Consider the following 21,172-nt stretch of genomic DNA (forward strand, 5'->3'; position numbering starts at 1 on the left):
ATGTGTGTGTGTGTGTGTGTAACTCAGAATAAAAAAAAATCTACTCACTAGTGCCTCCTGCTAGGAGATGCTTAATGCACTTTGCTATATGACCTATATCCTGTTTGAAACAATGATATGGGCTAGATATGTCTCATATTCTTGTCGCGCAGTCTACAAGCACTAAATTCAGCGAGTCATAGAATGCCTGAAAAACGAAGATATCTGCCATTGGTTCGTGTTTTCACAATAGTTTCGTGATACCCTCATTCATGGCTTAGTTACTGCTAATCGAGATAGGACGTAATCGTACCTTTTGGAAACGGATTATGGCCAATTTCGTCTAAACTAGTACAGGCTCATGTATTGTACAAAACGCTGAAAAAGCCAAAACCATCGTTATGACCTTGCTCGAGCATCATGGAAGGCATCCGTGTAAAAATTTGCTATTCGACGCTTTAGAAACACGCAGAGACGGCGTAGAGGACGATCTCCGAATATTTGATAGGGTTATGTTTATGTAGAGCTATAACTACTATTATGCATGAATGAAAACCGACGCGATGATTTACAGCAACAGAAAAAGTACTGCTTGTATAGGACTGTGTCATATCTTGTCTCAATCGTGTAGGCGCAATGAGAAAAAGGAAGAGGGAATATTCAAGCAATCTTCTGTGTTTTCTACATTGTTGCAATTTGTCATCATAACAGCTGCTCTATAAGAAAACCCTTTGCCAAAGAGAACGCAAATTAACAACTAGTTAGAATATACAGTTGCAAAACAAAACACTATCCCATTAGGTGAAAGGCCCCCCCCCCCCCCCGAATAGATATTGTGGGCCATATAATATTCGGACGCACAGCACATGTACCTGAGGCTACCTTAAACAAAACCGTATCGTCGAGGTAACGCTTATTGCAGAAGATAGAAATGTGGATGGGCTCTGGCAGAGAGCTTCACTTTTAGCATCTAGAATAGCTAGCAATACGTGCACTCTAATGTGAAACAGACCTCGGATAGATGCACGTTCATGAAAATATCTTCAAAAACCTTATCTATTCAAGCCAGAATTACTTCACTGGTATGGCACGGCAGATCAGATGCTATAGTAGGTCAGCGGGTATGCGCAGTTAATGACAGCGAATTACTTGTATCAGTGACACTGAAAGGCTATCGTTAGTAATTATTGTGAGCTTCACACAACGGATTAGAACTTTAGGTTTTGCGTCACCACGTTCCCGTGAAAATTTGCCGTTCGAATGTTTCACGCAGGAGGTCATCGTCAAGTGATTAGCGAAACGCAAGGTGACTTCCGAGAATTCTGTCTGCTACAGTGTTACCGTTACAATGACAACAGCAATGATGACCTGGGTCGAAGGGTATTAATATCCTGATGGACTTTTCCAATGACAGAGAACAAACTTGGTGAGTTAACTGAATACGGAATGCAGAAGCGATATTAATAAAATGAAGTCCGTTATAAACGAACGACAGTCCAAATGGACGAAGAGGCCAGGAACGTCGACTTCAGCTATAACATGGTAAGCCAAGCATCGATAATAGGCCACGAAAAGGCTCTGCGAATAAGCGACAAAAATTGAATCGAATTTATTTGGAGAACTTTTCTTCATAGGTAGTTCCAATGCAGTCCGATGTATTCTTTGCGCACAATAAATAATTTCGTTCCGCACGCATAAACGCCCCCTCCTTACTTTTAGACGTGGCCAACTCAATATGAGTATAAATATATAAGCACACTTGGTTAAAATTAACATAAGTTCTTAGCATTTCGTCATGACCTAACGGACTGCGTTTGATAGGACCTTGCAATGGGATCATATGCTAATGCCCTAGAAACAACTCCAGCCTTCTACAAAATTCTACTTGTCGTCAATCTACTGCTGGCTTCAATTTGTGCCAGTATCAGTCACGGAAAAGTGACGAAAGCCGATTAACAACGCATCGTCGTCATTGGGATATTTCTCCACTTTAATCTATATATCCAAAGCTAGTCAGCGGTACCTCTCAATAAACATGGCATGTCGACGTGACCTTAAGGACGCGTCCTTTAGCAAAACATATGCGTTTCTGCTTTTGTTTTTCCATTATATTTAAGATATAGTAGTCGTTAAATTAGAGTCCCCAGTAACTAAACGAGATCTGGCAGTTTGTCTTCGACTTTGTCAAAATGCCGGATTTACATTGACATTTGATGGGAGCGATTTGCGTTGTCAGTGGATTGTCGTAACTTTTCAGTGCTGATTAAGAGCATATAGTGATAGAAGTACATGATATATGTAGTTGACTACGTCAAACGTTTCTGGAGCTTCCGAGATTCGTCCCGAGCTCTCAGTCCCGAGGGGCTGAGTCGTTTGGGATGGAGGGGTGTTAAAAATGGACGTCGTTTCTCACAAATTGTTCGCTTGTTACTGATGGAACGACTATGTCAGCCTGCAGATGATGATAAACAAATGACATTACTATTGATTTCATTGTCAATAAGCGTTAATTTTATGTTAAACGCTGCTATTCCAATAAAGTTTCTTCATGCGTTTCTGAAGTAATGTTACTGCATCAACCATCACGATCCAGTAGTAGTATTTGGTTTTAAGGTACCACTTCAGACGCCGTCGCATTGGCCGTTGTTTTTGTGGTGCTATAAATGTTGCATTAGTAAGTAAGTGAAAGAAAGAGCAAACTACGCAACTTCTGGGTAAGGTCATGTCAAAATCGTTGACATGTAGAAAGCAGCTGACAGTAGAAAAAGGCACAGCTTCGTTGCAAAATTCACCGTAATCTTAGACACGTTACGGTATCAACGTCAAGCGATACTTCAACCATAATCCCCTAAACAGTTTGTGTCCCACCAGACTCCATTATGTAATAGATTCCCTTGTATTTCCTGCTATACATGAGCGCGTAATGATTTTATTCAATACACACTTATAACCATTTCTCAAAATATGTCTAAGTAACTTCGAGAGCGAAAACTTCAATGTTAATCTTTGACTCGCAATGACTACAGATAGATGCTGCCTAAAAGCATCACTTTCTCACCATACACAATGATAACAGGAAGAAGATCCACGTGAACGAAACGACAGTAAAAAGACTATTTGTTTTCAGATTAATAAGAAGTATTTTGATCTGCTGATTATGGCTTGAAATGCCTTCACGTTCACATTCTCACGTTGGCTTGGCTGCTATTGGTAAACACTTGTACGCCATTCTCCCCGGAGATCTAATCTGTTCTTCTGACGAAACAACCTCATCAGAAACCCGCCTCGTATATTTGGGAATACGAATGCGTTTTTCAAGCATGTATTTACGTACATAATATCGGGGGCGTAGAATTCACGTAACGTACCGAAGAATATTTTCTCTTTTTCGTTCTCGTCGCTGTGTCATGACGAAATACTATTTTTCAGCGTTACCCCAATGTCGTTACGAATATTGGCGATACGGGTGGATCTTTTGGGCATGGCTCATTTCCATAGAGTTTCTGATTGGTTCAATATTTGAAGAGACGTATTTAGGTATTTATCCAGCTGATATATTTGTGTAGTCTATTAAAGTAAGTTATACATATATGGGTTGACTATTGAAAAATTTTGATCGAACGAAGCGACGATTGGAACGTGGCCACGAAGTTACCACGAATTGACGAAAAAAAAACCTCTAATCTGATGTTCTCATATATTACGTAGACTAATACAGCCATTACCAGCTATTAAAATCTCACTTTTGCGAGACGAGATTCAGACGCCACGCAAATGTCTGCAGAATTATACGAACGAAGTAATGCACATAAACGGCTCAAGCATCGCGCTGAACAAACGATTTGCCTTATCTTAAACTAAATTAGATGGGCATCCGATAGGCAAAATTTTTAGTTCGTGTCTGCATATAAGTATGAACGCGGACGATCAGAATATCAATATACAGCTTATCAAAATACTCTTGGTGAATTGGAGCACGGTTATCCAAAACATACAACGAGAATTTAACGAAATTAGCAATTGCGGATCCCCTAGCGCGCCATACTGATTAAGAGGTCGAAAAACAGCATTATATACTGATATTTGATTTGTCTGCTTCTAATAAGCTCGTTTGCCCTCTGTATACAGCCCACTTAGGAACCAACTGGGGCCGCGAACGATTTGGGTCGGACCCGCTTTTTGTAGATTTGGCAAACTAAATATCAATAGATCACAATGTGTCCAGTACAAACAACCGGACAGTTTTGACGCTTAACACAAAACTACAGAGAGGCTATGGGAATAATCATATCGAAAATTCCATTACCTTGCCTCACCCTGCAGGCACCCTAATTATCGGTAGTTCGATCCTCGCTTTAGCTATAGTTGTGGTGTACTTTTCACTACATCGACTTGAAACGGTGTGTGTGACCTTGCAATAACCTAAAATTATAAAGTTACTCAAAGATCTAAAACGATCAGTCGTTAGTTGATAGTCTTGGTTTAGATATGAAGGCCAAATATGGTATTTTAGCTTGAGTGTACCCACCCAACAAGCAGGTCCCCAGGTATTTCTATCGGTCAAAACGGCTATTTTAAGATCAGTGTCTTCTCCGCTAGTGAATATTACCCAGCGAACAGTACTGGGCAAATCGATTTTCAAGGAGCATACAAATATTTTGAAGATACGCCCCAGTACACCGAAGCAATGAAGTCGAGTTGACCCCAGCTGCACTCTCTGTTTCGCTGTATTCTGCTCGCTCGTCGAGCGCGTCCTCGATAGAACGACTGTGGCTAGCGTTTGATTTCGGCATAAAACACGCTTCTGCACGATGCCATAGAAAAGGACGAGAGCTTCACTGCCCGGCCAGAGAGGTTTTGGAGACAAACTATATCCAAAGCTTCGTCACATCAGCTCGAACCTATGTATAACAAGCGTTGAGAATGTCGTTGCTACGTGTGGCAATCAGCGTTACTATCATCACAAGGTGTGTCTCAGTATAGGCATATCTCTTATCTATCTTATACGCTAAAAATCTAACACCTTTATATATCTATATTTACTTATACCTTTGTTTGTTTAAATCCATGAACACGGATCTATTCTTCCCTATTCGATGCTAAACCACCCGGGCCTTGATGGCCGCACTATCCTTATTATCAAACACGTTTTGCTGAATCTGCATCGCTGGGTCACGCAGTCCAGGCAAGATTTATTCGGGTCTGGCTCGAAGCAAACGCTATAACCTTTCTAACATTCAGTCATCGCAGCTATCTGGTACCGACTGTCAGGCTAGAGCAAAAAGCAATAGTAGAACGAGATATGGACCGCAAAGCAGAGCACTTGTCGTCATATGAGTGCGGAAGCACGTCATTAGAAACGAGACGTTAACAATAGATAGTAGAGGTGACTGCAGGATATTTCAATAGTCTGAGATAATAGCACGATATTTGATATATTATCTTTTTTTATCTGATAATCAGTGTGTGAGAAATCCAACCATGTCTATCGAACCGTAGGCTTCGAGCGTCAATTAAATCAATAATAGTAGGATTTAATCAATTTTTGTTTGAGGAGAAGTGACTGTTGAAACGGTCATTACTTTTACAAGATATGATTCAATAACATTGTGAGGTTTCCTCGTGCCGTTATTAGCCAGGGATAATATGGAGCTTCAAATAACATATTTTGTTTCGGAGATACATCCACCCAAAGTCAAATGCACGGATCCGACGATGGCTGCCAGTTTCTGAAGAGAATAGAAATCATTAATTTCAAATAGTTATTTAATGCATCGAGAGCAATTGAGACACTTCGTCCATATAAACCAAAATAAAGTTAGGTTTCTTGGCTATCTACACATCTTTTCTCAATACACACAACACACGCATGCATTAGATTACCTTTATCAGACGAGGTCACTTTAGATTTGTAAAAACCCATTGTTAACACTGGAAAAAAACAATAGCAAATCGTGAACTTGAAAACATGTTCACTTATAATCTGATAAGCCTCGGATGTAAGATAACGCCGTAGTTTACGGATCAAAGTGTTGATTTACCCCATTTCCTTCCTTTCTCTGTCTATCCAGTTAAATGGGTTAAAGTTATATGGCAGTAGATAACTTATTCGTAAAAAACAATTATATTTACCAGAACTGAATGAAAACAGCAAACTACAGCAGTAGCTTGCTGTTTTCATTCTGTTCAATGTCTATTAAATCCGATCTGGTTGTGGCCATCTTATGGCAAAGCATCGATTGTCGGTAGCTGCATTTGCAATCAAGCCAGCAACAAAGTCGTCATTTGTTCACGTCATGAATTGACTTCCGGCGGACTACTATACCCCTTGTATGACAAGGTTACTACAAACAGTGCATGCAGATAAGGACATAGCAACATATAGAAAGAATTCAAGGTTGGTTTAAGATCGCTCTGCCTCTCAGACTTTTTGTTTCATAAAATCATACCGGCGGCAATAACACGACCTCCAAGTTTCGCAAGCTTTATCTAAAAGCCTCCGATTTTTCCAAACACTATTGAGAATATTGGCACGATACTGAAAGTGTGTTATTGCTAAGGGAGCACACGCAAAAACATTCTGGTCAACAATGGGTGTTCTTGTGACCCGGTCATCGCCTGCTCACAAGCTCAGGTCTGCAAACTGGTCACAATGACAATCCTATTTCTATCTTATATACTATATTTAATAACACTGATGGTGCATGTCTGATATGTCGTCCGTTACTTAAATCGCGCTTGTTAAATGATTCTTGCTCGCAATTTGTTGGCGATGCGTGCGTGTTCGCGCAAATGTTATAGTTGGACTATTTTTTGACGGGAATCCTTGTCCAGACGTTGTTCTGCTAGGGAATCGATGCCCTTTTTGTACGAACGAGTTTATATACAGCTGAAAGCTCGTGATGAGACGAATCTAGGTCCGGTATTCCTATTATTAAACCTAGCAGTCTTCATGCTGAAAAACGAGCCAAATCACCGGTAGTAGCGTTTTGGTCCCGTCATGGCCGAAGGCGTTTAGAAACAGAGCGCTACCGTTAATGAACAGCGATATAATAACGCTCCAATGTGCTTCATAGACGGGTGGCACAGTGTTCCTTTCCGATTAGTGCACTGTTAATAGTTGCTACAGCAACGATCAAACAGTGTTACAGCAAGCGGACATCATCTAAACTATTTGATGTTTATTTGTCCTATGGTATGGCTACGCAGATCATGATTTTTACTGCAGAAAAGCCGATAAAACATAGTGTATCATGGCTATCCATGTACACTAACTGCTGTTACGCAGGCAAGCGTGTATGTTGAACTGATAGGTGCCGAGCTGATTTTGTGTCAACAGAAATTACGTTTTTTTTTGGGTGACTTTCTGCACGAAAATTTCAGACTCCGGGTCGTCATGACGATGACAGCCGTGAGTATTTCTGTATACCTGTCAGTATGTTCTGCAGCTTTTGCACGATTAATTATTACTGTTGAAATAATCAAATACTGCTAACACACAGTACCTTAAATGAGTTTTTGATATTGTTGGTCCACGATTATGATGGCAGCCACTCCTATGGCCGGTTCACACCAACCAACACTATCGGCAAGCTCATTTTTCCATTAACCACTGACGGTAAATGGCATTATAAAAACAAGTGCCGCTGCATTGGTCACTATCGATACGATACAAATCAAAATGTGAACTGCTAATATTTGAGGTTTTCCAGATAAGCTCGTTGCGAGCTAGAGAACATGCGTATGAGAGATAGAATTTATCAAGTTACGCTTATCGATGGCAGATAGCCAATCATAAACGTCAGATTTGCCCATTGACAAAACACGTTATTTTAATGGAGAGAGAGCGGATGAAAAGTTTTGCGTATGCTAATCTCTGATATCTATGCCTCTAGGGCTGCAAGTAGCAACAAGGTTAAAAGTTCCGTAACAGTTAAAGATCAGTCTGCCTATCAGTGTATAAATGGCCTCAGCGTAATCAGCAGCAGTCGATAAAGGCGGCGAGAGAAGTCCGAAGTCCGCAACCTTGGCATACAGCATAAAGTATAGGGCATGGTGCCTTTACTCCGCATAAGCTATAGAATAGATAACGCAGATAAACCGATAAATTTAGATGGAGCTTAGTCTATCTTGCGGCCAATTAATATGCCAATTTGAAAGACGAACAGAAGAAAACGGTGGGGTTACTCTATGTAGGCTCAGTGCCGCATACCCAATCAATAGATCGGTCTACATATGACGTCATTTGTTCCAAACTAAGCGTTTCCACAAATAGGGGTCAAAATGTGTTGTGTTATGTTATGTTATGCCATTCAAATGTCAACCATCCTCATAGTTGACAGCTTTAAAGTGAGCAGCGAAGCAAAAATTGGCTGGTAAAAGGATCGATCATTGTTAGCGCGGGTTTGGTTAAATATCAATTGATTTCCGTGTAGTATAGCTTGTTCCAGTACTATAGTTCCATCGCAGTTTGGCTAGGATTTTCGGAAAACGATTGAATCTTTTTTACAAACTGGGCCCGACAGCATTTGGTCCTTTTTACAATGATCGCGTTTAGCTGAACGAGAAACAAATACATAGAGGGAATCACACCTGACGCATACTTTCCTTTCTAGTTCTTAGCCTTTTTCTTTAGCCTGCAAATTAGGTCCCCATCAAAATCGTCTCGTAAGCAATGTGGCTTACCAGACGCATTTCCATTCTTGTCATGACACATGGTGTTCTCAGCGTACCGAGTTCGTTGTGGCCATAGAGGTTCACTTGGCAGTCTAGCCCTTTGATCATGTCATAGAAAATAATAAGCGATACAGCCAACAACGGAAATTATCTCAGCAATACACCAGCAAATGCAGAATAACAATGAAAACAAGAAGGGTGTTTGGAATTTTTACTCTAGGAAAATTTAACAATGATCATACAGATGATAACGACCGCTTACATCAGTGCACCGACTGATTTCATGCGCGCAGATTCGTCGCCATCGGGTCGCCTATGTGGGCCATCCCGATGTGCTCGTTCCTTGCATGTACAGACTGCGCGTTCTGGGTCTTTTCCGTTCTACCTAGATTATATGTACATATATTAGCTACATCTGGAACTCGAGGTTAATAACTATACAGCAACCAGAGGCCACGTATAGCAAGCACAAGAGGAACAGCTGAAACGGTCATTGCGGCGTAGAGAACGTTGTCGTTGTTCGTTACGCCATGCTCCGTTAGCAGCTGTAACGGTAACAGCGTTAATAGATGATGTAAAGGGAAAACGCTTTGGAAAGTCGAAACAAACGGACCTCTGAGAGGCCTACATTATACATATAGCGTGTCTATCTTTCGTGCTAACTGGGTGCCTGCCGTCTCCGTTTGCGTATGACTAATGGTTGACAGACACGGGATGAGACAGGCCGCAAATGACAAGCCAGAAAGCTACGCGCCATTAAAGCTAACTATTTCTGTTCTTCGTAGTTCCTGCTCTGCTCTCCCAGTCATACGGGTGGACGCGTGCAAATGCGCTCAGCAGCGAGGAGCGCCTAGAGATAGCAGCAGGAATCAAGCAACTAGATCATCAATATCATTACCATCTACATAATGGTCATTAGGAAAGATCAGCCTATGAAGAAGAAGATAACTGTGCGAGCTGACGCAGTAGCAACGTCCGACAGAATCACGTCTATATCTATAATCTTTATCATCTTGCCCTATATCGAACCACTGAATACGTACGATGCTGCTGCTGCCAGTTGGGTCAGCGCGAGATAACGCTATCTTTTTCATTTTCCCTCTGTTGTCTGTTCACGGCGAGTTTACGTTGAAGTCTACTTGACTTCAAGTCGCTTATATACATCCTACTAACCCATAAAAGTGAAATTTTACTAGTGACCTTTGAACTGAACAATACGTAAACGCTTAAATAAATAAGTTAAACTCGGGTGCAGTATATAGTGGTTACGTATATATATTGAATAGAATATTAATATTTATAATCGTTCCATTATAACGGCAGTATATTCTTTTGCGTATGAAATCACATCCCAACTAAATATATGCCAGGCCGAAGTTGTAGAAATTCTTACGAAGGTATTATGTAGCAAACTATGTGGTTTTCTTGGACCAATATTTGTACCACCTCTATTATACTGGATATCTACTCAGGTTGATTTTGGTTACGGCAAAATCAGAAGCTAACCTCAAGGGAACGTTTTTCACTTTATCTTTGTTTACGATTTTGTGATCCTAAAATGGCACGCGACGACCAACGTTTCACATTCCTAAACGGTAACAAAACCAAGGACCCGACCTGAAATGGACATTGGGTTCTGTTTAGAATAGCTTGAAGGGTTGTCAAAGTGCACGTAATTTTTCCACGGGCCGCCTATTCTATCCTGCGAAGTAAGGTCTAAAACAAGGTACAACTCATTATAGCGAAACATAACCCAGGGGACATCGGTTAATGGAGCCGTCAGATGGTCTGACTGTATAAAAGCTCAATAAGCTGTACTGAGAAGAAACGAAGAAGCAGTTAGCCTTGTTATACATCGTCGTCTCGATAAGTTGTAACTGTGAGCTTTGTAGAAAGAAAAGGTAATACATTTTTCATCTTCTTCAAGGTAAGTCCTGTCAACCGAGGAATTCATCAATATAAACCTCTTTTTAGTCTGGAGCCAGATAATTGGAGCAACGCTAACTCTAAATGAAAAACTCTAAACATGACAGAAAAAAAATTCTCCAACATATAGAACAGATGGCTAAGTATCGCGTTTAATCCACTACCGTATCTAATGCCAGAGCTTTTAATCGTGACTTAAGTGCCTCGGCTTTGACATTTGGTATTTAACCATTTGGCACTACCTTAGACACCTGCCTTTTAACAGGAAACGATGTACCTCTACGCTCGGAGTCGAATCTAACTTTTTGCTAAGTTTAACAGGCCGATATGTCACCGCTGCACTAGTACGGAGAACGCTTATCAAGGTTAGTACAATGGGAATTAATTTCTATCTACTGATTGAACACAAGCATTGATTGATATTTGTTGATAATTGCAGGCAGACCATTTTATGAAGGTAGAAGAATTGATGAGCTAGTGGCTGTGTATAACGTTGTCAAAAATCTACATAAAACAAACTGTGAAGTATTACTTCTGAGAACTCGTCTCTGATAGATTACCGCCCCCAGATAATTTATGAACAGACCGTAAAATCTGCATTATTAGACAGCTGCTAACGAATAATTACTATATGGCTGCGTTTTGGCCTGCACTGGACAGGATCGATGCAAGTTTTAGGCAAAATTTGAACGTGTATCGTACGTATGATCACAGTCATAGATCTTCCGTGCTTCACTCGCCCGTTTCTTCTCGTAACTGTTGCCTGTAATTGGCAGTAACTAACGAAAGTATTGGATACTTTGGATATTAGTGATAACTATGAATTGCTTTATAAACAAATCGTCCCTTACCACAGACTCATATCTTGAATGTATGAAAAAAACATACTAGTCCGTCATCTGCCTTCCGTTAAAAGCCCATCTGAATGAAAATTTTGGCTATGTTTATAGGGTTATCGCACTGAATCGATGTTTCGAACTTTACGTCCTCTTAAGCATTGCTTCCGACCATTGGCTTTTTATACGATTAGACGAATTCTATGTCTACGACCGGTCCCGAGCCTATACCATTTCATGTTTCTCAAAGTTCACTAGCTTTTACCACCGTCTTCTTTACCTTTAGCTGACTAGGATTGAGGTTACCATCGCCGTCAGTGCCTTCGTGTTTTACTGCGTGATACTTGGAAGGTTTTCCCTGAATAGTCACAAGGAATAACCCAAGTTTCATTCACTTTAAATAGGAATATTTTTAGGCTCCAGGAAATCGGCTAGCTCGCCCTAGCCTAAGGCCCCACAGAGCAAACCAATAACTGCACGACCATTCGAGCGTACCATGTTTATCTGCAAATGGTACAAAACCTGTTCTAAATAGCCGGAGCGTAGTAGAGGAAAAACGGATTCTATAGGTAAGAACATTTTCTAGTCTTCTGTCCGTGCACAAATATGGCAACACGATCTATCACCACAATGAGGCAATGCACCGGCTGGAGTAATATATAATATTATCTATGTGGCTACAGTGCGTAAAAAATACGAAATCCCCCACAGAAATATTGTGAGTGAGCTTTTCGAAAAAATGTTTTTAACTTTTTGCGTTGATATTTCTAGATCCTGCTTTGTTTTCTGTTAGTGTTCTAAGTCGAGTGTAGCCCAAGGCTATGCTGGCCCCGGGTCATTAAATTTGAAAAGGTGGTTCGCTCAATCTTTCTCACAAATAGCAGCTCTATGTGAGAACGCTCGAAAATGTAATCTTCATACCCGACCGAGTTTAGCGTTGAAGCAGAAACAGTCGATTATTAATAGGAAACAACTAACTGCGTAAATTGATCATCAATAATTACCACTATTGATCTACCAGTTGATCGTACCCGTTTCTCCGTTCCTATTATGCTCGCCAAAGAGAAACTCCGCATAGAAGGTACATTAGACTTCAAAGCGTTCCAGCAAGAAGAAAAGTTTGCTTTGAAATGATCACTGATTGCATTGACATTACAAGTTACCCATGGGTGCTGTATTTATATCCACGTCCAGTTAAGCGATAATCGGTATATTATCGGTAAGCGATAATCGGTATATATTAAATATCACTACAGGACTCAGACTTGAGAAGCGGAGTTCGTCATTCTTCTCTAAAAAAAACCCACACACACACACACACACTGAAAAAGCCACTTTAAGGGGACAGAAGCGTAAAGCAATTTAAACTTTAGGTGCCTATTATATTTTTAATTTGCTACAGCAAGTTGTTTCCCCTTCATCAAGACTTCGCAATTATATAGTTACCAAAGTTGGAAAACGATCCATAAACAATCTTATATATGCCGGCATATCTTTGTATCATTTTCTTTAATGAGTATGCGTGACGTTACGCCCGTACCCTCCCTCATCCACTGTTTGACAAGCCGAATACCGAAGCGTTCACGAAAATAACACCGATAATAAATTCACGATGAAAATAATTTCTCATACTTACATCCAACAGCTACACTGATCAACGCAGAAACGTGAAAAAAACGATTGGGCCGGACTAAATACGTAGAGGAGCCTTGTTAATGATAATTTAAAGATTCTTGATGAGGCCGTTGATGCTTCCTGCAGAAGCACCAGCTACGATATTTGAGCCGTGAACTGAAAAAGTATGTTTCGTCCATTTTATTAATCTGAGGAGATACTTCGCGTGCGACCTTCGCACCGAAATCAAATCAGACCGGAGTACACAACTCGACGCGTCGGACAGTATCAAAATCGAAATTCACAGAAGCGCATTCACATGTCTTAGCACTATACCGAATCCTGTGCAGATGGTCGATTTATTCTGTCAAGGAACGTAAACGTGAACAAGTTGTGCCGCGCTTTCGCTGACTCTGCTTTAGAACGGTTTCTGATTTTTTTCCACTTCGTCAAGGCGACATGGTGTCTATTTAGACTCATTTGACGTCAGGCACCTGCCTTGTGGGATATGGTAGTTCCATTTGGTGAGTTACTACGCTTCGTAATCGATGAGGCTAGTAAGGAATGCTTCTTTTGGAAAAAGGATTTCTTGGGTACATCGGCGTGTTTCACTTCGGTTTTTCATTTATTTGTTTTTTTTTTAGACGATTGCCTGAGAGAGCGATTCCGGTTAATCGACAATCACGTTCTTCTATTGGTAGAGAAATTACCTTTGAACCCGATCAACGCTAAGAAAAGGAGAAAGCTTATAAAGGCTCAAGAAACTTCACTTACATTGATACGCAGACCTGGTCGTTCCAATAATACCCAGTAGCAATTCAGATACGTGCTATTTCGGATAAATGACTATGTACGCCAATTTCAAATTAATAGAACAGTTGCAATAACCTTCTGTCCACAAATTTCGAATATGTATCTAAAAATGCGTACGGTCTTTGGCGAGGTCGTTTGTTGAGCGCGCTCACTCTTTCTGATCTTCAAGTTGTCAGTGTTATGCTTTAGTACGTAGTTAACTCAGTCAATGAAGATTTCAGATTTGCTTTAAAGTTACTTTTTTTTACCATGCATAAGGGACTTTGACTGAGCATTTGTTTTTACATTCGGATAATTCAATAATCTCACCTACAATGCGTGTTAGAGTTTTCATTAATGGTGGATCGGAGCTCACACTGCAATTCATTGGAATAACCGTATTTATTTAGGCAAATTTTTTTCTGAAATATACCTTAGTAGTTTTCTTCACACCTCTAGCTGAAACTACCAAGTACCATTAACTGAAACCTTTGTTATCGTTATATTAGTCCCAGTTAGGTTAGGTTTCTACGATAGATACATTCAATGACTACAATAAACTTCATATGATTATTAGATCGTCTCAAATCGATCACATAAGCACATAATTATAGGTTAGCGAATGTCACCACCGCGTGTGACTAATGAACACACTCAAGCCTCATCAGTTTGGCCATCGTCAGTACCGAAATGAATTTTCTTCCGTCGGCGTCGCTTCACCGTGAATATCCTTTGTCCTTTCGTAGGAGAAAGCAGGAAAGAGCAAAGCAAGTATGATTTATCTGGGTTACAAAGCCATAGAGACACGCTTCACACTGAGAGTGAGATAAACCTACAATACGACGGGAACCGGACCAGTCTTTTCGACAGTTGAAGCCTATTCATCCGGTTGTTGATTCAGCGGTATGCGATCAATACCGCCGAGGCTGCCGCAAGGTAGTCTATCGACGTTCCTTCACTCCCGTCGGCTCCGTTTGAGTTCTTTTCTGGCTTTCGTGGGCCGTTCTTTGTACCAACCCTGCACCAGGTACGTACTTAGGACACTGAGCACGCTCAGGGCACAGAAGGCTTGCAGAAGAGATACTACACGAAAGAAAGCGGTATAGGCTACAACAGAACGCAGTTCACTGACTGGCACCCGCAGTTATAGTTCTGAAGGTTCCATTGTCCTCTGTATGGTGGCACTGAACCATGAATGAACACTGCGGAAACGGGCATATATAGGCCATAGGCTTGGTCGAAGCAATAGCACCTTCCACCTCGTGCGCCGCATCGACAATAAAACGGTCTGTATTGGATGGCCTGGGCAGTCGATTCGTAACACCATTTGCTGCTTTCCCGTTTACTCTGTTTGCGTCGGTCTATCCCATCTATTCAAAAAAAAAAAGGTAACGGAAACCAGAATGACTGGACTGAAGTAGGTCTGATGTCAGACCCCCAACTATAGAACTGTCATAGGGTGGAAATCACCTCTTCTCTCTCTTTATCTCACTGAATTGGTAGAGGTGTGGCACAAGTGAATGTCTCGTCGCGGTACGACCTTCTTATAAAAATCTATTGCAGAAGAACAGCGGCTCTGCTCTGAGTGAGAAAATCGTTCGTCAATCTCTGTCACAAGGTCTTATCCTCGACGGTAATGGCGTACTCTAGCGCTCGCAGGAAACGGCAAACGTCGAGCCTCCGCTAAAAGTGAGATTTGTTGTTGCCCCAGAGTATATGCAAGGAACGGTCAGCTGGTTAGGCTTCTATAATCAGCCGAGAACTATAACTTTCCGAAGTCCATTGTAAATCCCTAATGGCGGGCTATACATTATACGCCCTTACAACAGCCCGCTCAAAACTGGTTTGCACTGAGCTACGCAGAAAGCTATGTAGCTCCTCTAGAAGAGCTTGAAGCGAAGGTATTCAGCTTTAGCAAAAAAAATTTTCCAATAGGCAAAACATAGCGGTAAAAATATGATAAAGACCCTAAGCTGTTTGACTGCCGCTTTTATATACGCTCAGATCATGGTGCAATATATACTTATTTGGTCAACACAGTGTCTTTTTGGATTAACCCAAATAAGAAGATTATTTAGTAGGTTCGCCTAGTTTTCGTCTGCTATCACCGGCTGATTTCGTCTGGACACGCCGATTCAACATGGCACTACGTACAGATACTGGCATCGTACTAAAGAAGCTTGGATACCAATTTTTTTCAACACGACGTAAAATGCATTTTCTATAGAGATACATGTGCCTACTTGTTGGTTTTGTAGTGACAACGTTTACTAAATGCAACCGTCGGTCGAATTTTATTTCCGTTGGTTTACTCTGTGTATATATACGCAGAATACCTCCCTTTGAACGCGAAACGCATCTTAGAATGAATTGATTCTGTTTGACACCGTTCATCTATGAGCCTTAGTGGTTTGTACCAATATATATATATATAATTCACCTTTGTACGTTTAGAACAAGAATTTCGAACCAATAAAATATAAGAGAGGTCTTCCTGGTTCAAATATCCGTAAGCAGAAAATGGTGACGCTTCAAGATCGCTGCTTGTCATTACAGTGAACTACTATTTATGATTCGTATGATTTGTGTGTGACGTGTACGGTTACTAAAAATAAACCTTCTTGGAGACATACAGGCGGCTTGTTTGCAGAGAACGGCAAAAGATCGGGCGTATTGTATATCGGTCAATGGGCTGAATATTCCCAATCACTCTATTGAGCAGGGAATATTTTTAGCAGCTCCAATGCCTCAAACCAATACCGTTCATTAACATCTTCAATACAGTGGGATGTTCGACTTTTGTCTATAGATGCCCGTCCCGCGTCGATATCGACGTTTATATACAGCAGACGTTCGATTCTATAGCATATCGCGCGCACGTCATTAATATATCATCGATAACAACCCAATTCCTAAGCAAATTTATACAGTCTTGTCCTATTTCATTTCAAGTTGTCCTAAAAAAGAAGTACAATGACTTTACCCAAAACGTGCTTATGAGAGATGATTACATTACGTACATACGTCAACTGCCCGACTGAGCATTTGTTGAGACTTAGGCGCCCAGAGCCCAGTAAATATTAAAATTACCGGACCTCAATTATATATATATATATTACTATCAATGATATACGTGCGTGTTACGTGAAACAATTTTCAATAGAGCTGATGATATCTACAGTATAGACGACAAGTCGTTCATAGCAAATCTGTGTGGTGAAAACATTTGTTCACGTTACAGATATTAAGAGAAAGGTAAATCGAGTATCTAGTAAATGGTACGAAGTACACGACCGAGTTGGCAATCCCTGAACTTGGCTTTAGCCTCAACGATTACCTACTAGTACGTTTTTGAATATCACATAGTGTAAGGGCAATTACGACAAACAAACATGAACGTAAACATCATAGAAATATTCACAATGGCTACGATTGTTTCTACAAACCTGCCCGAAAGTAAAAATTGCATCGTCGAATACTTTGCTATTGAAGAACTGACTTCAACATGCACCTTTAGTCTATAAGAGAGCAAAGTCGGAACAGGACCGATGTCAATATCTAAAACGAAACTCATTCGCGAGAAATATGGCGGCGGAAAAAAATGGCAAGACCAAACAGCGGATGCGATACCGGCAGATTCGATTCAAAACAGACAAAGATAACACATCGTACATTACTCTCTTTAAGAACTTTAACTCTTTTTACTTTTTAACAACTTTGACGAAAATAACTCCTGCGCGCGGTAACAAAACGAGTAAGAATTTGTTTACCCCCAATATTATCACTTTACAAAATGCTACTGCTAGAACCCGCACTAAAATCGAGCGCTAGGATATGAACGCTCGGATCGCTACTTCATTGTAGTAAGCGCTCCGAAACTCCTAATTGCCACTTCACCACTTCGCGTTGCTAAACGTCAGAACGCTAGTAGGCTCAGAAGAGCGAAAGCGACGGCAAGTCTGGAGGCCGAGCACAAATAATAGATTAGCTTTTAGAATTTTCCGTTAGATTTTCTTATAGAAGTTGAGGAGGCTTGAAATGATTTGGCGTCAAATGTTCGGCAGTGGCGTTTTGTACTGAACAACATCGCTGAGACGCGGTAAGGCCAGCACTGATAATTGCTTCAGAAGGGTTAAGGACAAGTTAGCCTAGCAAATCTCAAGGTCTCTCCAGAGGTCTGTCTAATATTACCGCTATGGTAACAGTTGCGGTGCGGGGTTGTAGGCAAAGATAATAGAACAACCTAACCTTGAGCGGTTCAGACTTCGTAGAAGTAACTTGACTGCTATTACACCCTCTTCCCTTTCCTAATTAGACATCTTGTAAACAAGCCTTATTATTATCTTAAATAAATTCATTTTAAATATTAGCCTAAATATGGTCAATTATTAAAAGTATTGGTCACAATGGTAACGAAACAGAGGCAACACAAGCTTTTCGCACCGAATTGATAGGATCCAGCACATATATATATATAGGCACTGCCCTCGGGATTAGCCGATGACAACCCCCATTTCGCTGTAATGAGATGCTTTGACAGCCGGAAGCCGCCCCAGCAGTTTCATACATAAGGTCAAGCCCTACTGGCGCCGGCAAGAGGTATCAGCTATGCTGATCCTTATTTATTTTTTTGTTCCGACGAACTACAATCACCCTTATCACCCCTTAAGTTGGTTAGCAACTCGTCAAAAAATGAAGCTGCGAGGAGACGGTGTGAAAGCTTGAGAACGAATTCAGTCAACGGGACATTTTATATTGGCTGGAAGCCAAAGCCTATAGAAATAGGTTGAGCTACTCTTCCAGCTGATGTCGCTCCCACTCGGCATAGGCATTCTATTTATAAGGGTTACAAATGAATAAATGTTCAATAAAGATAAGGACACGAAAGCCTGCTACTTTTTAATTTTTGCGAATATTGGACTTGATGGATTCTCATTGTTTGTTTCTCAAGGTCATGCTTATGTTTTTACGCCCAAGCGGGCTTCCTTTATTTAATTATACTATTACCATACAAAAGAAATCAATTTCATTTACCACCCATAGCTCCAGAACGAGCCTTCTTTAGTTATGTGAGCTTGGCTTTATATAAATATCGACAAAGGTCTAGCTATAAATACCATAAATGGTTTCATTATTACTCTGTCCGAAGGTGTTTAGCAATTGACAAAGCTCGAACAACATTTAAACTATATATCAGTACGAGACGAAATAGTCGCAGGAAGCCTTCAGTTATCTACTTGTTATCAAAGAACTACGGGTTTAGGGGTAAATAACTTTTAGCTTTAACTATCTTTTTGCTTAATAAATTAGCTTAGTAACCAAGTTTCTGCTTTTCGACAGTGAGAGTACCTGTGAGATTTATCGAAAATTAGTGAAAACACTGGCTAAAGAGGCCTTCAGCGACGCAATGGCCTATTGTTGGCGTGGTCATTTTAAAGGCTAAAGTTGGGAGGTCGAAGACTATCAAGGATGAGATGACGCCCCAACGAGTCAAACTGAGAAACGAGTTGTTGTGATCATGAAAGCTTCTCAATAAAATACATTATGAATAATACGGTTCCGGTTGACGAAATATCAGATTCTTTAGCAGAAGCACACGTTATGAGGTCACAACTTAAAATTGACGATAAAGACAAACAGCCCAAATTGGGCTCCTCGTGTCCACAACAGATATAAATATCGATGCCGTACTCTGAAAACAATTTATGCAATTTTTATCAGCAAAAAAACCTATCAAGAGCACACACTGTAGCACTAGAGAAACGTTTGACAAAGAAATGGCGCCGAAGACGAGAGAGACTTCAATGCCAGCGCTAAGTAGACTCAGCCATAAGCTGATGACCATATCGCAATGCATACCAGGGACATTCGTTATGAAGAGATCCGAAAGTAAAATGGTCAATACTGCACGCTATTTTGAATCTTTGAAGTACGGCAATCGACAAGGCACACGGTGCTTTGCCTCATCGTCACTACTCAATGGATTGAGGAATACATAATTTTATGATAACTGCAACCTATATATTCTTTAGATTTATTTCACCTTTAGAACGCATATGATTTTCACTGTTTTCATGGCTTAAAAAGGTAGACATATGGCGTATCATAATGTGGATTTCCTCAAAACATATCGATAAGTAGATAGGGTATAGTAATGCATATCATAAGTGCACCCCTGTAGAGGGACCGTCAGAGGATCATCAGTAAAGTGGGACGCATTTAGCTATACTATAAGGTATCGCCGCGTTATTTTACATATCATTCAAATCTTCGGCCATTTAAACGATTCCGAATAATCTGATATCTACAGTGCTCGATTTTATTAACGTAAACGACACAATTTTTCCTCTTTGTTTCAGGTAAGCATTTCTTAGCTGGCTAGCTGTCCGTGAGGGGGTAGAAATAAACAAGAGAACTCGAAAGTTCAGCCATCCATCACAAACCTTCGACACTGAGACGCCACTTAGTCTAAAGACAAGCTGTGTTACCTTCTATATACGCTTATTTCTGCTAAATGACCTGTACTTCTGCTTGTAAAATATCTTATATTGATAATGTTCTATTCACTTCGGGCTACGCTCGTTCTTAGGCCTGTGGTAATGACGTAACCCACTACCGATCAGATGCTATATATTTCATAAACTTTTGTTTTCGAATCTGCATTTTAATAAAAATCGTCATTTTCATATGGGAATAAATAATACATAGTATTTTATTTTTTTTTTCAAGATTTTCTCGATGCGTATGGCTACAATTGCATATTGTAGATACGCTATGAAAAGACCTGCTGTCACTAACCATCAGCATTACACAAACGTGTTTCGGTATCGGAATACAAAAAAGTAGGCCACAATTCAACTTTCAAATAGACCTATCAAAAAGCTATCTCGCAGAATAGACTATGCTCATTTTTGCTGCTCTTTGTTACTGAATGGGCCATTCTTTTAGCTTATTGTTTTAGCTTATTGTGGACCGATCTTGTTCTAACCGAATTCTGACTCGATCTGTCACACAGTAAACAAAGACTTATTTCCTTCGTGTCTTTGTACGATAAGCGAACTTACCATAGATCATATTTGGAAGCACCGCATAACTAACGATCACCATACCGTTAATCTATGGCTGGCTATGGGAAAAAGCCTGCTGAAATTTCTGTCAGACATGAACACTGCAGGCTCGAGACTTCATCTGTCAGGTACTACCTTCCCTGTAGACAGACATGTTGTATCTATTTATTACTAAATACGTTGTCCCTCGTCCACTAGTACATCTAAATTATGATGTTGCAATGCGGTCTCTCATGCTTGTCTATTTATAGTGCTGTTCCAAGTTATCTGACCACAAAATAT

At 40.5% G+C, this 21,172-nt stretch overlaps 1 long non-coding RNA gene across 7 annotated transcripts in view; it reads left to right on the forward strand.

The window, feature by feature from the left end:
* Positions 1-20,524, forward strand: part of LOC111261002 (uncharacterized) — a 40,300-nt gene extending 19,776 nt beyond the window's left edge. For 5 of the 7 annotated variants that reach the window (XR_015311316.1, XR_002680705.1, XR_015311319.1 and 2 more), the window contains one exon: positions 20,183-20,524. This is a non-coding gene — a long non-coding RNA (uncharacterized LOC111261002). Of the gene's footprint in view, positions 1-9,723; positions 10,947-11,821; positions 11,987-20,182 lie in introns of those variants that run through there. The other 2 variants (XR_015311317.1, XR_015311320.1) reach the window with 2 other exon arrangements.
* The last annotated feature ends 648 nt before the right edge of the window (positions 20,525-21,172 follow it).

This window comes from Varroa jacobsoni, unplaced genomic scaffold (assembly GCF_002532875.2).
Source record: "Varroa jacobsoni isolate VJ856 unplaced genomic scaffold, vjacob_1.0 scaffold_506, whole genome shotgun sequence".
NCBI classification, from domain to species: domain Eukaryota; kingdom Metazoa; phylum Arthropoda; class Arachnida; order Mesostigmata; family Varroidae; genus Varroa; species Varroa jacobsoni.